Raw genomic sequence first — 6,999 nt, 5'->3', positions numbered from 1 at the left:
ATTTCTGTGTTACACAGCGTCCAAAGTTTTTTGGATCATTCATGTCTCTGACTTTGCTTATCTCATGCAGCTGCAAGGATGAATTAAGTAATCCTTTTATTTTGACACTGGCTACTTGGTAGAATATTGTGACAACAATTTGCTGCAAATAACATGATGTACGGTACATCTATGATATCTATATGTAAAGCAATCGTTTACATATTAATTAGGCAGCGCAATGTTTATCTGTGATCAAAATATTCCATGGATCTGATCGACTTTTATAGAGTAAAAAAATCCAGAAACGTTTATCACAGCTGAAAACCCAAAGATATTCAGTTTACAATTAAGTATAACAAAGAAAAGCACAAAATCATCAAAATGGAAGAGTGGAAACGAGTGTCACTTTTGCTTGACAAATGGTTGCAATGATTAATCAATTATGAAAACAGTTGCAGATTAATTTTCTGACAATCGACTAAACAACTGACAAATCGATTCAGCCTTAGTTTATGATATGTAGTATTTTAGAGCCACTTTAGGGTCAATTGAAATAAATTCTGCCAAGTTAAAATCTCAATACTGCTGTGATGTTACTACACAGCAATGTTTTTAACATGGTGAAATAATGGCAAATAATTACAGAGAACAAACATTCTTACACAGAGTTTTTTTTTTCCTTCCAAGAACCCAAGCAGAAAGGAAATGGGCACAGCTAAGACAAATGAACAGCTCTTAGATCATACCATCCATTTTATTTAAGTTCTAGTTCAGTAACAGGTAACGTGCTATACATCAGTCTGGACAGCAGCCTTTAATTTCACTCTGGTACAATGACGTCACATTTTACCTCATATTTGACATGCTGCACCCTGAAAACCAAAGAAACACAAGGTTGTCACCTACGTCACTAGCTTTGATTTAATGTGGTGTTCAACAGTGTTTAGAGAAATGTGGGACACTCCTCCCTCGTCAGTGCACAGTGTGTGTAATGCAGGCCTCAGAGATCAAATCGTTGCCGGAGGATAAGCTTCAACCTGTGCTAAAAAAGTTACACATCATGCTTACAAGTGTAAATGTTCAGTGAATCGGGCATACTTTGTAGTTAGTGTATGTGCGATGCAGGTTCCCCAGTTAGAATATACAGCATTTTGAAGGTGGCTGAGATATGGAAAAGACCTACAACAGTTACAGAATAGTTATAAATATTTAATTTGTCTAACCTCCACAGTTGTATTATCTATTATTATTCAACAGAGTATTCTTCTTCCTTTATGGTGAAGCAGGCAAACTTCAGATTTCAACTCATGTGTGACATTATGTAGGCACTTTTCTACTAGCAGGACACAGAACAGCAATATAATTTGCTAACACATAAATCAAGTGTACAAAGAGCATTAATTAGAAATTCATTAAAAATTCAGACTCACCGGCAGGTGTGCAAATAAAGGATTAGGTAGACATCAATTATACCACATAAGAGAACATTTTAATTGCAATTCCTGGATTGATTTACAGAGGGAAACAATCAGGCTCCATGCAATATGGCTGATTGCTCATTTTCCGGAAAAATAATGAGGAAAACACCTCGCCAGGTAACACTGTTCCCAGCTGTAAATTCGTACACGCATACAGATTCAGAGTTGTGTGTGTGTGCTCTGCCATGCACGCACATGCACAGACGCACGCACAGGCTTATATACATGAACGTACCTGCCCACAAACACATTTTTAATACTAACTATATAATAAAACACATGCACGTGAAGAATATCGTAACAAACAGACATTCACACACAGAGACACATACGCACTTACCCAGAATTACAAAACATGACACACACACAGGCATGCTCACACACATAAATACACATGCACTGCAGCTTGGCATTCCCATCTGCTTGTGGTGGCGGAGAAGTTCTTAAGCACCAAATGTTGTGCTGTTATGACTCAAGTTTGTGAATTCTCCAACCTCCTCTGTGTTCCTGATTACTGCATTATGGCATCTGCTTAATTAGCTTGGCTTGTGTCATATGTTGCACACAGGGGGGGGGGGTGTTAAAAAGTGCCCTTCCCTCTTGCTCATTATCTGCCTCGATTCATGTGATGTATAATCTCTCTTGACAGACATTCATATTGACATAGGGACAGCTGTCAGCAGAGCATGGTCATAAAGGGTGCATATAGAATGAAAACCTAGAGGAAGGTAGAAACGTGAAACTAGTGATTCTGAGTTGCATTCTGGATCCATCAACAATGCAACAGTTCTAATTATACTGAATTTAATTTTATGGATGAGAGTTTTTTGGGACAAGGAACTGATAGTTGGCTATGCATTTTGATTACTTCAGGTAATATTCAAAGTAACCTCCTGCCAGTGTGTTTTCCTAAATTGTTGCGGTGTCCAACTCTTGGCAAGGAATCAACCTCATTATTGCCATGAGGGAAATTCTAATGGTTATCTGCATAACAGCTCTGGACAATCATTTCCATCCCACAATACGCTACTTTCTTGATGGGACAGAAAGTTTGTGGATTAGTTTGGTGATTAGATTTTTTTTGTAATTGTGTTTATTGTTAATATGTGATTAGGAGTCTTTACAGGGTGTTTTATTTTGAAAAATAACCGCATTCTCTATGCTGTTCCCGTGTCTGACTTCCTGTCTGGCTTGATTTGCTCTGTGACACTTGATTCTTCTAGCGTCTGACAAAAATAGATAAGGTATATTTTCTCCACGTCCCGTGGCCGGCGGAATTTAGGGGTTAGGCAACAAGGCCTAAACCACTTGTTTAAGATTATGGACAGATTGCTGTTATGGTAAAGCAGATATATGTTCATGCCCGACCCCTTTGCACCAAACCAAGCTCCACACTCTTACTTTCCACTTTGCTCCAGTACATAAAGGACAGACTACTTCCTGCACTAGGACTGAATGTCGGCACGGGAAAAGACAATACAACCTGCAAAATTGTCCACTATGAACATAATTCCTACAATACTAAGCTGAATGACAAAAGAAGGACCCAGACCTATATCGTTTATGATCATCACAAAGGAATCGGAATTATTGTCTGTGACATGGAAATTTGTCGTTGGCTCACACAGTGCACACGCACAGAGTAACAAGACAAAGAGTCTACAGCCATGCTCGCAGCTCTGAGAGGTTGCAATTGCTCACATCATCATGCTAATAAGACAGGGACGATATACTTATCTCAATTTGATGCTATGATGATACTTGGGGGCAATTCTTTAGTATTGTAGTTCGATATCACAATCTATTGAGATGTTTGTTCACTTTGTTAGCACTAGACCATGACAAAACGTTTAATCACACACTTCTACAGACTACATATCATGAGTCATGTTTCCAAAAACAATGCACTTCACATGTCAGTCATCCTTTCTGAGTTTTTTTCAGCAGTATCATTGCTTTACTGCATATAAAAGTGGTAAATAAAATAATTTTTGAAGTAAATTGCTCCAATCAGCTGTTCCTGCTTATCAAGCTAGTGCCACAAGAACATAATAAATAAAATGGAATGGAGTGCACTTGGTAAAAGAACTGCATTTATATAGCACTTTTCTAGTCTTCCGACCACTCAAAGCACTTTACATGTCACATTCACTCACACACACGCACACACACACACACATCAATCGCACATCCATCAGGAGCAATTTGGGGTTAAGAATCTCTTTAGTTTTGCAGATAATTGGACAAAGTGTTGAACAAAATGAAATTTTGACCGGAAGACGGCGTTAGAAGAACAGTCACAAGATCTGCATTATTACAATTCATCCTCTGGGAACCATGAATGTGTATCAAGTTTCACAGCTAACCATCCAATAGTTTTTGAGATTTCAATAAAGAGCTAACAAGTCAAAACATGGTGGCAATAGAGGAAAGTCAGAAGATCACCACATTCATCTGGACACATCTTCTGGAAATCGTGACCATCCGCACCAAATTTGACCTGTCGGTAACGATAGAAAGGATCACCAAAATCAGCAGAATGCAACCTCTAGGGACGTAGACTCAGAAAACATGAGGTACCCAAAGTCAGTGGGATTCATCATCTGGGGGCCATGAATGTCTGTATAAAACTTCAAAGTAATCCATGAAATATTTGTTTAGAAATTTCAGTCTGAACCAAAGTCAATTCAGGACAATATTACAAATATTGCCATCATTAAGTGGGTATTTGTGGGATTTAACCTCTCAAAATTAAAAAAGAGGCTGATCATCTAAAAAATAGGTGATGTTGATGTATTTTTGTTTCTGTATGCATGCTGTTTATTATATAACAATTTGAATGAATAATCTACAGCTATATTCTCTACTCCTGAGCCATTATGCTGTCCTTCAAACAGGCAGCTGTTACAGCCTCAGAGACAAAGCTACAGCATTTGTTTTAAAATGTAGTGAATACAGTTGATCTTAAATAAATGAAAATATGAGCAGAGATGCTAAATGTGGTCAAGTGACTATTATTCCCCTTGAAAATAAACTGAATTTCACACCCACTCAAAAACTCCAACATATGTTCCATTGATGCCTAATGGGCCTGCCTGTGCTATTTGCAAGAGACTGGAGAGGGCAATTAGTTGCATGTGGCTTTGATTAGCACCGATTCCACAACAGTGCTTGAAGGAATATAGAAAAACAAAATACTAAATTACTGCTGAAGCTCTTTTTGACAGAATGCAATGAAATGGAAGAAACTATTAAACTTCATGGTAATAACAGGTAAATGTGAAGACATTAACTATAGCATGGTGCCCGTGGCTAAGATTATGCATATTCTACCTACAAACAGCCTGTGCCAAGCAATGCATATAAAACTGAAATAAATGGCTACAGATGCATGAACTTGCCCTGAAAGAGGTTTGCTTACTCTGTGATCTCATTCTTAAATGAAACCAATTTGCCTAGAAATTGGTTCTAAGGCCTAATGCTGAACTCTGTACATCAGCTCCACCACACACACACACACACACACGCACACACACACACACACACACACATGCACACACACACATTTCGCTTTTACAAACGCACTTTCACAGTCACACTGCTTCCACCCCTTCCCTCGCTGCAAATCATGTTTGACTTTGAAGTGCTAATTTTGGAAGTTTAGCCAATTTTTATTTGCTGCTTTGAAATGTATCCCCTAAGCTGCTGCACCAGCAATGAAATATACAGACCTTTACAATGAGGGATAAGTGACCAAAATGAGAAGCGCCTGGTTTTCTTCCTAACATTATATAACTGTGAATAATCCCCACATAGCATTTTCTCCTGTGCAATCACTGCGTCAATTTATATTCAAAAATATTATGCAGACTTTTTACTCATTCCTCAATCCCTACCTAAAGTTTGAGCTAATTTAAGATATCTACAATACAATGCTGCAGACAAAAACCCTTAAAACATTCTTCACATTATTGCAGTGCTTTATCATTGTTTGTGAACAAAAACATTGACTTAAATAACTGGAGTAAAGATGTTTTCACGTTGGCAATCTGAATTTTGATAACAAGATACCTGATGGGTGTCTGATATTTTGACATTGTATCATTAGCATACTGTATTTCTGTGCAGGCCTTTACTATACCATAATGATCCAATTCAGTAATGTCTAAACCCTGACAACGAAGCAAGGTCCACATGGTCCCTCGGCTGCTGTTCGAAACACTAACCCAAACACTGAAAAAAAGACCTTGGTAATATACATAGCAGCGTTTACCACGGTAATGGATGCAAGGATGACCTCAATCACAATCCTTTCTTACAATATCTGCTTTGAGCGGGAGCTGGAGCATAATATAGTAAAATAAGTTGATCAGATTGGCTCCTCACCAAGCAGCCCAGCTAATAACATGGAAAGCTGAGAGCTTGAGGGAGAGAAGATTTGGTATGTGGGCCCTTCCGCTTTCCAGCACTGCTCTGCTTTAACACAGTCCTGGACTTGGCAATAAATTGCTTTGGTAATCAGCTTTTTGAAAAGCTTATTTACTGCTTGTTTTGTGTTTATTGTAGTTCTCAGAATGAAATACAAAATTGGATTTTATTACATGTGCAATTTTCTCCTCTCGTAAAGAATAGAGAGAGAGAAGGCGCATCACCTTGTTGAGTATGGATGATCCAGAGAGGATGTATACAGTATATTATTTTTGATTATGTCTGTTTTGATGCAGTCTCCTTGTGCTCCTAAGGATACACATGATGGGATTGGGTGGAAACAGTTCATGTATAAAATGTCCAAAAAAAATGCAGAGAGATCAAAAAGTCTACGAGCTACACTGGGGTATATATCTGTATGTATGAGTGTGTGAATGTGAGTGACAGTGAGAGAGGAATAGTGTGGAGTAGTTTGTACTGTATGTAAGAAGCGAATCAGTTTTGTATTCTGTTAGCAAGTGAACAAAGTAACTGCTCATGCACTGCAGAACACAAGATTAATTTATCCACAACTGTACTTCAAACATGCCCGAACCATGTGCTTACATCTGAAAAATCACAGCCCCAGTGATCCCTCCCACAGTTCCATCACTACATACAATGCAATGAACTTTATTAGACCAAGTACTATAAAGCTAACAGAAAGCCAACATAAACACATGTGATAGTGTAGACCTGGCCTCACCCCAGTGGTTGTTTCAGTCTTGGTTGTCAGCACTCAGAGGACCTTTTGGTTTTCACTTCATCTTTTTAAGCTATGTGAATGCATTTAAAGGCATGCTATGACACAAAACACAGCACTCTGACATTGGGCTCATACAAATAACTGGAATTAACAATTGTCTTTTATGTTACTTAATGCAACTATTATAGTATACAACTATTAATAGTTTAATGCACACACACATTTTGAAGAAGAACTATTTAATGGCACTGAACATTTGTACAAAAATCAATGAGAGGAACAACGACATGACGTCGTGAAAGAGTGCCAGTCAAACCTCAAATGTCGGAAAACTGTGTGGAAATAGTGATGGAAATATATTATTTC

This window comes from Chelmon rostratus, chromosome 1 (genome assembly GCF_017976325.1).
Source record: "Chelmon rostratus isolate fCheRos1 chromosome 1, fCheRos1.pri, whole genome shotgun sequence".
Lineage (NCBI taxonomy): Eukaryota > Metazoa > Chordata > Actinopteri > Chaetodontiformes > Chaetodontidae > Chelmon > Chelmon rostratus.
This window is presented reverse-complemented; position numbering follows the sequence as displayed.